Consider the following 14,486-nt stretch of genomic DNA (forward strand, 5'->3'; position numbering starts at 1 on the left):
GTCGGGTTGATAGGTGAGTCTTTGATGCATTAAGAACAAGATTATTTTTACCCCAATCAGAGATAGGAGCAAGTCAGACATTAGGTGTGCCATGTATAGCCTCATCCCTTGTTTGTTGAAGTAACTGTTGGATGCGCGTTGCGGGAACCGAATGGAAAAGTGAAGGGTGGAGTCATCAGCATATAAGTGGATAGGGTTAGATGTACAGCTTAGAAAGTCATTGATAAATAAATGGAAGAGAGTTGGTGATAGGACAGAGTCCTGAGGAACCCCACTGTTGATAGATCTTGGAGAAGAACGATGGCCGTCTTCAACAGTAGCTACAGAGCGACCAGAAAGGAAGCTATAGATGAAGGCACAGATAGGATAGAAACCGTAAAAGGGTAGTTTGGAAATTAAAGATCTATGCCAGACTCGATCAAAAGCCTCTGAGATGTCAAATGCAATGGCAAAGCTTTCGCTAAAGTCCCGAAAGGAGGATGGCCAGGAGTCTGAAAGGTAGGTGAGAAGATCGCCAGTGGAGCGTCTGGCTGAACCATACTGACGATCAGAAAGAAGGTTGTGATAGGAAAGATGCTTTAAAATTTTTCTATCAAGAACTGACTTGAAAACTTTTGAGATACAGGATGTTAAAGCAATTGGACGATAGTCAGAGGGTTGGGAATGGTCACCCTTCTTTGAGACTGGTTGAATGAGTGCAAACTTCCAGCCAGAAGGAAAGGTACAAGTTGATAGACAAAGGCGAAAGAGTTTGCCAAGGCAGGGTGTAACTGTAAACACAGAAGCACAGTTCTTGAGAACAACAGGAGGGACTCCATCAGGCCCATATGCCTTGTTAGTATTGAGGCCTGTGATGGCAGAAAATACATCAGCTGAAGAAATTTTAATGTCAGCAATGAGGACGTCAGAGAAGCAAGTCTAAGCGAAGAGATCTGTTTTATCAGTACAAGAAATAGCTACAGAACCAGTAGGCAAAATGAGTACCTAGCCTAGGGTAACACCTAGGGAAGATGTAACTCTGGTAACAGATGATGCAGTTGCTTTTCATTCCATAATACTGAGCGAATAGCCCGCCACAAGATCAAAAGCCTAAAAATGAGCCCAGCATCCTAAGTGCCTCATGGCATCTACACCCACCTTTATCTTTACTTTGGTATTCCTCCAAAATGGTAGTGCATTCGGAACAGTTGATGACATCAATTCTCGAATTTCTCGGTATTCTCACTTGTAGGGACACTGCACCCACGGGCAAACGAGGCACCCGGCAGAGCAAGCTCTCCTTCCGCAACAAACTGAGCATGAGAGAAATAAGATGGCCGGTTGAAATTTTGAATGTGCCGATTTCTTTTTTGTATAATCAGAACTTACATGGGAATCAAGAATATTCACATTAGTAGACTTTGAGCGAAATCGTGCACTGTGAGGAGCTGAAAATCATTTACTACAAAGTCAACCAAGCACCATGAATAAAGAATGAAATACCAAATAAATGAAAAACTTTATAATCAGCATACTCATCAATGATAAATAATATTATATCGGTTCCTACTGTAATATAAACATTTATACTAACTTCCCCTTCCCAAGCCAGCAACTCTTCACGCGGTAAATCTTCGGAGTATATTTTCTGATCATCATTATCAACAACTCAGTAAGTGTACATTGCAGCTATATATGCTGAACCTCTGTATTCTATTGTCTGATCTTCCAAACCTCAGATATAGCATATAAAGTACTCGGTATACACTGCAATGACCCATACTTGCTGGCCTGGTGTCATATTTTGCGTAAGGGCAACTTTGCAAATATATAGGCTGAATATAATGTAATGAGCTGTTTGGTCTATATGTGGTATTTATGGAGGAGCATGTTAATAATGTGTTGTGCCCTTGAAATTCACAACAATCTTTTTTAGGCTAGACTCCAAGTGTGCACAGACCAAGCATAACAGCACTAGAGCTTACCGTAAAAGCAGCAGTTTTCCTTTTTTTTTTTTTTTTTTTTTTTTTTTTTTTTTACCCTTGGGCTCTTGACTTCCATGGTGAAACCAAGGCTAATTAATCATATTTTGTAGGATTAAGGTGAGGTTTGTTTATGTCTTTACCTATGGTAATGGGTGCAGCCTTTCCTTATTTTCTGTTGAAATTAGTGTCACAGGTTACTTGTTATTATTCCTGGCTCACCACAGCTACTGGGCATTTTTATGAACTTCACCACAGAAAGCTATAAATGGGGATTTAGAATGCATATTCCTCTGATGTTTAACAATAGCCAGCAATATTTAATGTCCGCAAGTTGTTAAATTTGAAGCTGGCTGTCAAATTAGGCTTGGTTTGGTTAAATCATAAAGCTTCCCATTGCTGGGACACGGGATACACTGATGCGGCCAGTTGGAGAGACCGTCAATAAGCATTGCTCTAGGCGACCTGACTGATTCCGTAGCTTCCCAAAAATAGATATATTTTGTCTTTTTTTCCAGTCACTTCTTGCAGTCACAATTCAATAGTTAACTCTCTGTGTTGAATTACTTACCTTGAGATTGTGAGTTTGTTATGATATAGTTGGAATTGCCAGCCTGTTTGGTTAAGAATTACTATTTTTTTCTTCTGTGTTAAAGTTGCTGCTAATGCATATTATCAAAGATATAATTAATGTCAGTGATTAGAAAATAAAGGGAAGCCTATAGTGCAGGGCTATTCAACTACCATATGGTACTCTAGGAGTAGGGCCACATTATGAAACTCAGATTAACAAAAGGGCCATACATTATTTTACCTCTGCTTTTTCCCATTATCTAAACACTTATACACAGAAAGAACAAGAAATTCATATATTATTTGCATTTATGTTTTCTACTAAGTCCATAAATAAAAAGAAAAATGCAAAACTTTCTGTTTTCTGCTTGTTTATTTTTTTATTTTCATTCTTCTGAGTTGGTCAAAGAACCAAACAAAAACTGCTCAAAGGCCTAATTTGGCCCGAAGGCCGCCAGTTGAATAGCCTTGCTGTAGTGTGTAGGACACAATTTTGAGTGTAAACAAGCACTAACCTACTAACCCAACTCAAATATAACCAGGTCTAATCTGAACCTAACCTGAGCAAAAAACTAACGTAAACCCAAAATAAAGTGGAGTAAACATTGCTTCATTTTTTTTTTTTCCCCTAATATATCTTGGTCATTACTTATACCTAATGGACACTTATGGAGAGTTGTTGCCATTGATAACACCATAGATACACACCCAAAACTCCCGTATGACTTGAATGCCTGTAAGAAAATTGAAGAATCTAACCTTGGTACCGGGTGTCATAGTTATTTCTGCAGGATTTGAGTGTCAGGTGACCTACAGTAGCCTGTGCTGTGATAAAACATACTCCTTTTCATTAATCTTGCAGCACCTGTGTATAGAAGCCTTCATTGATCTTGCTCATTTCAGATTATCAAGTACCAGTACCGTAAAATTTCATGTGTGGACATCACACTCAGTTTTTATTTTAGATACTGAAATGCATTGATGATATGTTTTATGTGATTTGAATTATTTTTCTTTACTTTCATTTCTGTGAAAATCTGTGACAGCACCCTGTCCTGAAGATCAATATTTATTTGTTTTCATTGCAAATGGTGTCCCAGCACTGAGACCATCATTGTGATTTTTCAAAAATATTTCAGCACAGTAATGGTCCCTGAGAAAATGCAAGGTTAGGTTAGGATATTATTGATCTGCATTTTCGTGGTTTAATGTTACAATATATGGCTTTATCCCCTACACTCCTAAAAATTTTCCCACGAGTAAAAGATGAAAGCGAAGCATAAAATACAATACAGTATTGACACAGTACCATACAGTAATACTGTACAGTACCATCCAAGTTAACCTGGAAGCATGGGGAAGTTACCTTCTCGGGTACTTATTTTTCCTGGACATCTGATACTGTATACTGTACTCTTATGCATAGGCTATATCATTGTGGTTTATACAATCCCACTCATATCCAGGGCCACACAGACAATTCCATTTGAACTATAACTTCCTCTTAAACACACCCTATAGATGTAACACACATGATTGCAGTGTCTTGCAGTATTGCACAGTGCACACAGTAAGTTCATTTTGTTAAACATTATTTGTTATTTTATTCATGAAATATGGAAAAATAAACTAAAGTAAGCAACGTTGGGTCTGGTTAGTACTTGGATGGGTGACCGCCTGGGAACACCAGATGCTGTTGGCATCCCTACGTGTCAAGTGGGGTTGGTGGAGGATTAGTGCCCCTCCCTGTAAAACAATTAACTCTAAGCCATTGGCCACCCCGTCTGGGATACATGGCGTCTGGCAATGAATGAATGAATGAATCCCCTACACCGCGGGCTTGTTTACCAATGACTTGCATGTCCCGCGGGGTTATTTGGGCTCCGACAGACTCTCAAAAAATTTTTGCCAAAAATCAGTTATTAGTCCTAGAATAATAAAATTATATATGCTTATTGCACATACCTTCAGCTTTCTCCTGGAATGATTGTTGAGCCTTCGTCAGTTTCCGTAGGACTTGTGGAGACCTCTGAAGTAGGGTAACTAAGTCTCCACTTTACACTTCCCGACAACCCGTTATATGATTACCACAGCCAGATACAAACACTATAAACACTATTCTACCATTTTCAAGTAGTTTGGGATCCATACTAAAAAAAAAAAAACACCGTGAAAGCAATGGAAATTACGAGCGCGTCTGATCGCCGCACTTGTGCTAGTTTGCTCTAGGCACTCTGTCATTTATTATTCATAAAACCCCTCACACTTTTTATTTCTATTACTATATCACACTTATATATATCTGGAGTCTTTCTCCATAAGTTTCCTTCAGTCGTATTATTTTATTGTCACTGAAGTCATTCAATTTTTCAGTCAGTAAAATACGTAGAGAGCCACGGATTCACTCACTGTTATAACATAAATTATTTGTACTCATATTCTTATATTACTAATTACTTACATTACTATTTACATTTTCTATTCTATTTTCAATATTTACCCTTCTATTTTACTTACAATATGTTATTCACTGTCACTTTCAGTAAGATAAAACTATAATACACTGTTCAGTGATATGAACTGAACATCCATTGCTTTCACCTGCTCTTTACACATTATTTACACATTATTTCCAAATAATTCTGCTTCCACACTTGCACTGTTAGAACTGCTTCTGGCTGTGATAATCGAAGAAGCAGGTTACACAGAGGGGAACCTGGCATTCAGCGCACTGCCAAGAGGTGCATTTATGCTCAGGTGTGCGGCGTGTGGTATGCGCACATACCTGACACCTGCGAATCGCAGCCTTCCTTTTCCCTGTGGCAGGCATTAGCTCAAGTCTGTGCCGATCCATATACGCCCTCTGCTCAAGTCGGTCGGGAAGTGTAACTGGATGGCGCCTTGGAGTTGCTGCTTGCACCCTACCATATTTTTCCAGCAGCTGCTGGACACAAGTCCTGGCGAACAACCTCAGGGAGAAAGACTTGGGTGGCTTTACCTTCATCTTGTACAGGATGAAGGCGTTCAGCATCGTCATATCTATGAGATGCAGAAAAACTTTCCTGTACCACCTAGTATTCTTCCTGAGGCAGTCGATCTCACCAATCATCATGTCGGACTTGTCCACCAGCCGCATGTTGATATTATAGTCCAACACAGCATCAGGTTTCATCACAGGTTCGCCTGTCCTACGGTCGACCTTCCCACTGTCTCTCATCTCCCCCTTATATACGGTGGTGAGCATGTGCACGACTCTCTTGTCATGCCACCGTATTGCCAGCATCTTCTCAGACTTGCATAGGTGCACGTCTCCTCGCTGCGAGTTTCCCGCCTCTGGGAATTTGGGGAAGTTGGCACGATTACTTTTCACAGTGCCGCAGGAGCCAATGCCGTGCTCAGAAAGGTATTTGGCAAGTTTCGGTGCTGTATAGTAGTTGTCTGTATACAGTACAGTACATGATTCCCACCAAAATACTTTTCTAGGAGCACTTTCACTACACAGCCTGAGAAGCCAAGGGGGTGAGTTTTATCGAGATCGACAGTGCTGGCTGAATATATGATGAAGTCAAGGATGTACCCCGTCTTACAGTCGCACAGTACAAAGAACTTAATTCCAAAGCGATGGCGTTTGCTTGGAATGTACTGAACAAACCGAAGACGTCCTCTGAACAAAACCAAGGATTCATCAATGACAACCTTCTGAAATGGGTGGAAGAATGACATGAACTTATCCTTCATTCTGTTCAGAATCTCCCGGATCTTCCAGAGTGGGTCGGTTTGGGAAGGTACATCATTATCGGCAAAGTGCAGGTTTCCCATGATGTTCCGGAAGCGATCTCTGGCCATGTACTTGTTGAAGGTCGGTGAGGGTAGTAAGGGGTCCATGGACCAGTATTCTTCCAACTCATGCTTCTTGGAGTGTGGCATAAGAAGCATGAGGGCAAAGAACACATACAGCTCCTGCACTCCCAGCATGGTCCACTGTTGCATCTTGGCTGCACCTGTACCACTAGCAGCACGTTGTGATTCGAACCTGTTGGTCTCATCACATATGTGCTGCATGACTTCGTCATCTAGGAAGGCCAAAAGGTAGTCGACACACTCAGCATTTTCGTCCATAGTGAAGGCAGGCTGAACTCCTGACGAGCTCTCATCGAAAACCAGGTTTTCGGGGACAAAATCTGACCCTTCCGTCCACGCGAAGGCGTCCAGGATTCCCTGGCGTGGCGGTGGAGGGCTGGTGGTGGTGGTGGTGGTGGAGGTTGGCTGAGAGGGAGGCTTATCTCTGCCAAGGTCACTCTCACTGACCCTAGGTTGCCGTACAGCACTAGCAGCCCTTACCCTACTAGCTACACTACTTTTCACTCTCTTAGATCTACCTCTACCTCTACAGCCAGCCTTCACTGTTGATGCTGGTGGTGACTCCGACGACGAAGACTCCGGAGATAACTCAGCTGACAATGATGACGAGATGAGTAAAGCGGGGCTTGGGGAACGGGGAGGTGAATGCACTCGTGACTCATGGTGGGCTGGGTCACGTGGGGGCATTGTTCTGGGGCTAACACGCCGCCTTTTCACTCACTTCCCAAATTCTTGTCCTTCCTGCACTAAAGGCTCCTTTCCCTTGGAGCTAGACACTAATTCACTGGTAGGAGCACTTGTTGTCGCTGTTTCTGGCGCGATAACTTCACCCGGCTCATCACACGATTCACCGGAATCGTCAAAATCACTGTCCATTATTATCATGGACAATTCAGCAAGTTCTCGTGCCACTGCAGAGTCACTGAGGCCTTTCCTGCTTGCCTCAACACTTTTCTTTGGCGTAGAGGTCACGGGGCCCTTTGCAATGGGCGCAGAAGCGGCAGGAATGGCGGGGCGCGAGTGCGACATGTTGTCTCTGCAGTGGAGGACAAGGAACTAAATGCCGCGGCTTATCTGAGAAGGGAAGGGTTGACAGTGACACTTTAGGCTGACTGCTGCTAACTTACAGGCTAATTTTTTATAGGTAGAAAATCTCGGCAATAAATAAAGAAATAGGTAGTTCCAGGTGAATGTAAATGTCAATTAGGAATCTCCCTTCCTTTCTGATATATATTTTTATTACAGACATCGATTACAAGGCATAAATCAAAGGGGAAATTACCGTGGTAATGTAGCGAATGAATGCACGTGAGGTTTTGTCAGGTGATAATTAGCCAATTTCTGGAGTATAACACTATCACTTACCTGTTTTTTTTTTTTTGGTATATATTATTGGGTAAAAATATAGGGCATAGGGCTTATTTCAATGGATGAAATCTGTGGAAAAAGAAGGGGGAAATTTCCGTAGCGCAGCGCGGCGTGGGAGGTGAGAGGAGAGGGTAATGGAGGGCAGGTAGGGAGGGGAGTCACGAAGGGGGTAAATTATCTGAGAAGGGAAGGGTTGACAATGACACTTTAGGCTTACTGCTGCTAACTTACAGGCTAATTTTTTATAGGTAGAAAATCTCGGCAATAAATAAAGAAATAGGTTGTTCCAGGTGAATGTAAATGTCAATTAGGAATCTCCCTTCCTTTCTGATATATATTTTTATTACAGACATCGATTACAAGGCATAAATCAAAGGGGAAATTACCGTGGTAATGTAGCGAATGAATGCACGTGAGGTTTTGTCAGGTGATAATTAGCCAATTTCTGGAGTATAACACTATCACTTACCTGTTTTTTTTTTGGTATATATTATTGGGTAAAAATATAGGGCATAGGGCTTATTTCAATGGATGAAATCTGTGGAAAAAGAAGGGGGAAATTTCCGTAGCGCAGCGCGGCGTGGGAGGTGAGAGGAGAGGGTAATGGAGGGCAGGTAGGGAGGGGAGTCACGAAGGGGGTGAATTATCTGAGAAGGGAAGGGTTGACAATGACACTTTAGGCTGACTGCTGCTAACTTACAGGCTAATTTTTTATAGGTAGAAAATCTCGGCAATAAATAAAGAAATAGGTTGTTCCAGGTGAATGTAAATGTCAATTAGGAATCTCCCTTCCTTTCTGATATATATTTTGATTACAAGGCATAAATCAAAGGGGAAATTACCGTGGTAATGTAGCGAATGAATGCACGTGAGGTTTTGTCAGGTGATAATTAGCCAATTTCCGGAGTATAACACTATCACTTACCTGTTTTCTTTTGGTATATATTATTGGGTAAAAATATAGGGCATAGGGCTTATTTCAATGGATGAAATCTGTGGAAAGAGAAGTGGGAAATTCCGTAGCGCAGCGCAGCGTGGGAGGTGAGAGGAGAGGGTAATGGAGGGCAGGTAGGGAGGGGAGTCACGAAGGGGGTAAAATAGCTAAAATGTCAACAATGGATGGGAGTACAGATGAGATTTGGAGTGCTGACTAGTGTTGGACATTGGCAGTACTGATAGATGATACAAGCCACCACTTGAGAGCCCGGGATAATTCAAAATAACACAGAATCACAAAAGTGACGCCCCGCTGTATGATCCATTGTAGCCGAGCGTCACGAAAGTGACGCCCCGCGGTTAAGGGGTTAATACAGGTAGCTAATAATTTGTCACAAAATTCCGAGAAATAAGGCAAAAACTGGTCAAACATCAAAGACCTGCATACCTAAATTAATTTTCTCCTTAATTAATCCAATCTGAATTTAAGCTCTTTGAATTTGCCAAGGTTTTTACAGTAAAAATAAATAAATAAATTTTGGAAACTTCTGTACAGCAGAATTATGTTCCCAAACAGCTGCCATGCTTTGGAGGTATGGAAGGGATGGGGGGGACCTAGTGACCTGAAAATTGGCTATGACTACCATATATTATCCACAAACTTTGATGTTTGGGGAGAAGGTGGGATGTAGAGTTTAAAAAATTGTAAGACACTGTTGTTAGCTTGGACAACAAAAGGTTACTTGGATGTGGTTTCCACAGGCAGTGATGTTTGAATAGGGGCCTAGAACCTTGAAAATTGGTACCAGTAGACCTCACCATTATCATAGAACTGTTCTGTGTACAGTACCAGTATAAGATGATAAAATAGGTGGGCTGATTGCTGAGTTACATCATCCATTCACTGTGATGCATGGGGAGGATGTACGGTATATTACATGAACCCCTTTGAAAATTGATTGGATTTCCATTTGCCTTAGTTCTATTGTGCAGGTGAGTTGTTGTTGTTGTTGACGAGCCCCACTCTCTCTGGCCATGCAGATCCATCAACTGCAGGTAAGTAACCACCCCTGCAGGGCTGTCCCATGCAGTGAACCAATGTTTCCTTGCAGCTGACAGTGCCTCATTACAATGAGGTGCAGGGAAAAGTGTGGAGGCTTGCTTCCTGAATGGATGTTGCATTTGCATCTATGCAGTGAACAGGGGCACCATAGTAGGCTCTGCATCACCCTGTAATTTGGTTATATGGTTGCCTCCCGGCACTGTAAATGGTTTCTAGTGTTACGGGAAACCATTAGGCTTGTCACTCAGTGCAGAGTCACCTGAAGTGGAAGGAATAGTGAAAAGTGAGAGGAAGGAAGGGGAGAAGTACCATGAGCAAAGGGCAGGTACAGAGAATTAGAGAGAGGAAGGAAGAAGTAGGCAGCACTACACCCATTGAATGGATGATGGTTGCCACCACCTACCCATGTGTGGGTCAGCAAAGTTGTAAAACAAAAGTGACCCAGTTACCGAGACATGGCACCCATAAATTGTGATGTGTCTTGGGAGGTGGGGAGAAGGGAAATTGTGATGTCTTGGGGGGGGGGGTGTAGGGGAGGAAAATCTGTCTTGGGGGAGAGGGCAATGGAGGAGAGAGGTCCTAGAAGCTTGGATATTGGTACCAGTAGGTGAGACCTTTACTATAGGCCTGTTTGTGTAAATACTGTAGCTACCAAATCTGATGGCCAAGCTCCATTACTGAGATCAGCATCTACAAGGTGTGATTAATTGGAGGAAGGAGAACATTGAGCCTTGAAAATCAGTAGGCTTCATCTTTCCCACAGGCCTATTTTGTATGAAAGTTTGGAGAAGAAAGAAAAAAATTTAAGTAGCATGGTCAGTGTGGTAGGACATCCATAAGCTTTGGTAAGGAGAAGAGGATTTAATGGCATGGTATGCCACCAAAACCGTAGTATCCGTCTGTACACTAGAGGATACTCTGTACAGTAAGAATTTTCTCCTTTAAAATAAGCATACCACAGTCACTGATTTTCAGTACACTTGGCAACCCTAGTGTCAAAATCATGTGATTGTTGAGACTCAGCTGTATTTTAACTTGTTTTCCAAATTCATCATTTTTTCAATATATATATTTTTCTTGTCTTTATAAGCATCTCTGCCTGTTTTAACTCTGCCAGTTAATTCCCTCTTTCTTCATCAGGACTCCTTTCTTGCATACAACCCAACAACATCTTCCTTTTTTCCTTTTTTTTTTCTGTTGCTTTTTCAACCTTTGCATCCCAACAGGCAATCCATTACTACTCAGCACCTTTTCTTTCAAGGCAGCACCCTTGCAATACCATACAGCAGAAATTCCAAACCAAACACTCCTTTTGTATGTTCTACAAAGTGTCCAGATCTGTTTGTTACCAATATATCAAACCTCACTCCTCCACTACCATATCTGTTGTTCATATACGTCTGCAGCACTTGCACTGTATACTGTGCAAGCTTTCATTCTCAGTCGCTTTCAGTGAATGGCTGAGTGAATATTGAAACTGTTATTGTTGGCAGGTTTAGTACAGTACCTCCATCTATTAAAGTGTAAGTTAGAAGGTGCTCTCCCTCTCTCAATAATGAAAAAGGTAAGGAAGGAGTAGTATATGAATATGTTAATTATGCCCATGTGAATTCATGCAATAAATACTGATTGAATTAAACAAGAGATATGGGAAGGTTGTACTGTATCTCCCACTGCCATTTTTCATCTTGCAGTATCCTTTTATCTGTAAATCCTTTGTAAATTTAATATATACAGTGTTTGCCTATGTGTTATACCAGTTTCAGTATGTCATAGAGTGACATCACAGACCATCTCCTGAAATTATTATTATTTTTATGATGATCACACTATATCATTAGCTATTTAATAATTTGAGTGGGGCAGGGTGGCTCAGTGGTAGAGCGTTGGGCTCGGGACCAGGGGGTCATGAGTTTGAGCTTTGCCCGGTAGCTGCCATGCCAGGAGGGGTAGCACCCTCCTGTAACCTAGCAGGGCTATATGATTTAATAAGATCTAGCCCGGGGGAACCATTCTATCTATCTATCTATCTATTGCCAGATGCCTCAATCCTGTTTGGGGTGGCCACAAACAAATCACCTCCAAGTCGCCCTGTCCCCTGCCATTTCACTGCCCTGCTCCCAACTTACACCCCCCTCTCTCATATACTTCTCCACCCCATCCCTCCATCTCATCCTCGGCCTCCCCCTCCCTCTTCCCCCCTCCACCTCACTCACATACACTCTCTTCGTCAGTCTTTCACCCTCCATCCTCTCCACATGGCCAAACCACCTCAGTGTGTTCCTCATAAAGCTTCCTATCACATCCACATCCACACCACAACGCTCCTTTATATCCTCACTCGTCAGCCTGTCTCTCCATGTGACTCCACAGGCTCCTCTTAAATAACTCATTTCCACTGCTCTCACTCTTGACTTATGTCCTTCCAACAACGTCCAAGCTTCACTTCCGTACGTTAGAGTTGGTATCACAATATTGTCATGTAGTAACTTTTTCACTTCCATGCTCACTTCCCTGTTTCTTATCACTGCTATCAAAGAACCAACAACCTTTCTTCCCTGCTGTACCCTTTCAAGCACTTCACCCTCCAAACCTCCATCCTTACTCATCACACTACCCAAGTACTTAAACGTACTCACATTATCCAATTCCTCACCATCCAACTTCGCTGTACATTCACTGACTTCACCTCTCTCAAAGACCATCACTTTACTCTTCCCTACATTCATCTTTAGATTCCGTTTCTTACACACTCTCCCAAACTCATCCACCAAGCCTTGCAGCTTCCCTTCGTCTTCACTCAAAAACACAGTATCATCTGCAAACAACAGTACAGGGAGTTTCCAAACACTATCCTCTCTCACCAGGGCCACTCCAACATCCACTACCCTACCTTGTACCTCTTTTACTACCCCATCCATGTACAGATTGAACAACCATGGAGACATGACACATCCCTGTTTCAACCCAACTTTCAAAGAGAAAAATTCACTTAGTTCACCATCCACACGCACTGCAGCCTTCGCACCATTGTACATACTCTTCACAGCATTCAACAACTTCCCATCTACTCCATATATTCTTAACACTTTCCACAATCCTTGTCTATCCACCCTGTCATATGCTTTCTCCAAATCCATGAAAGCCACATACAACTTCTTTCCCTTCTCTAGAAACTTTTCCACTAAAGATCTACGAATGAATATCTGATCTACACAACCTCTTCCCTTCCTAAAGCCTCCCTGTTCTTCTCCAACTAATTTCTCTGTTCTTTCTCTAACTCTGTCAATAAGTATCCTACCATACACTTTTCCTATTATACTAAGAAGACAAATGCCCCTATGATTACCACACACTTCTTTGTCCCCTTTTCCTTTGTACAAGGGAATAATTATACCTGACTTCCAATCCTCCGGGACTCTACCTTCCTCCCAGGCCAATCTGCACATCTTCCACATCCATTCTACTACTATCCCTCCCCCATGCTTCAGCATTTCACTACACACTCCATCAATTCCTGGGGCTTTCCCCAATTTACCTTTCTTCATTGCTTCCACAACTTCTATCCTACTGATTTCTTCCTGTCTTCTCACCTCCCTCCTTCTTCCAGCCATTCCCCAGCCACTTATACTCGCATTACTTCCATCCTCCACGTTCAACAATTCCTTAAAGTGTTCTCTCCATCTGCTCACTTTTTCTCCCTTCTCCACTAGTAATCTACCATTTTTATCTTTCACTCCCCTGCTAACTTCACTTCCACCCTGTCTTACTCTTTTCACCTCTTTCCAGAACATTTTCTTACAGTCCCTCCACTTTACACTCAAATTCCTTCCAAATTCCTCATCCACTCTCTTCTTACTCTCTCTTACTAATTTTTTCACCTCTCTTTCTACATATAACTCTCTTCCGCCTGTCAACTTCTTCCACGCCCCTATTTCTCATCCATTCATTGTATGCTTTCTTCTTTTGTGCCACAGCCTGTCTCACCTCTTCAGTCCACCACGCTGTTCCTTGCACCCCCCTCCGTCTTCTCTTCCTTCCACACACCACCTCACATGCTGCACATATTTCTTCTGTAAATATTCTACACACACCTTCCACGTCTCCCATCTGCTCCAATTCATATTTGCCCAATCGTTCCTCCACTTCTCTCTTATACTCTGCCTTTTTCTCATCCTCTTGTAACCTTTCCACTCTCCTTGCAACTACTCCTTCCTCTCGTCTTTCCCTTCTTCTATTCCTCCATCTTACTTGAATCCTAATTCTGGCCACCACCAAGTAGTGGTCAGAAAGTCCACTCCCCCAACCTCAGTAAGCTCTTGCATCCATTACACATCTTCGCATCCTTTCATCCACACACACATAATCAATCATTGCCTTCCTTTCATGCAGTTCACCACCCACCCTTCTCATCACTTGTCATGTATACCTGTGGATCATTTTATGCCTGAAGAGGGTATTGGCTATCACCAACCCCCTCCCGGCACAAATGTCCACTAACGCACTGCCATTCTCATCTTTCTCAGCAGGCACACCCCACTCACCAACTATTCCATCCACCTTCACATTCCCAACTTTACCATTCATATCACCTTATGTAATAATTTGTTTGCTCTGAAAAATGTAGAGTTCAACAAACAATATATAAGTGGATTCATAATGAATGAGGTCCCACTGTAATAGCTGTGTAGGTGGATGCTATTTCTGCTTCTTAACATTACCAT

The 14,486-nt window shown here is 42.3% G+C and overlaps 1 protein-coding gene across 2 annotated transcripts in view; it reads left to right on the plus strand.

The window, feature by feature from the left end:
• Positions 1-1,588: 1,588 nt before the first annotated feature.
• Positions 1,589-14,486, plus strand: part of LOC145414231 (U6 snRNA-associated Sm-like protein LSm3) — a 28,078-nt gene continuing 15,180 nt past the window's right edge. The window contains exon 1 of one of the 2 annotated variants that reach the window (XM_080283810.1): positions 1,589-1,651. The gene's annotated coding sequence lies outside the window, so the exon portion shown is untranslated. The remainder of the gene's footprint in view (positions 1,652-14,486) is intronic. The other variant, XM_080283809.1, reaches the window with a different exon arrangement.

Source organism: Coenobita brevimanus, chromosome 98 (assembly GCF_032717465.1).
Source record: "Coenobita brevimanus isolate Jiangsu-jjx chromosome 98, ASM3271746v2, whole genome shotgun sequence".
Classification (NCBI taxonomy): Eukaryota; Metazoa; Arthropoda; class Malacostraca; order Decapoda; family Coenobitidae; genus Coenobita; species Coenobita brevimanus.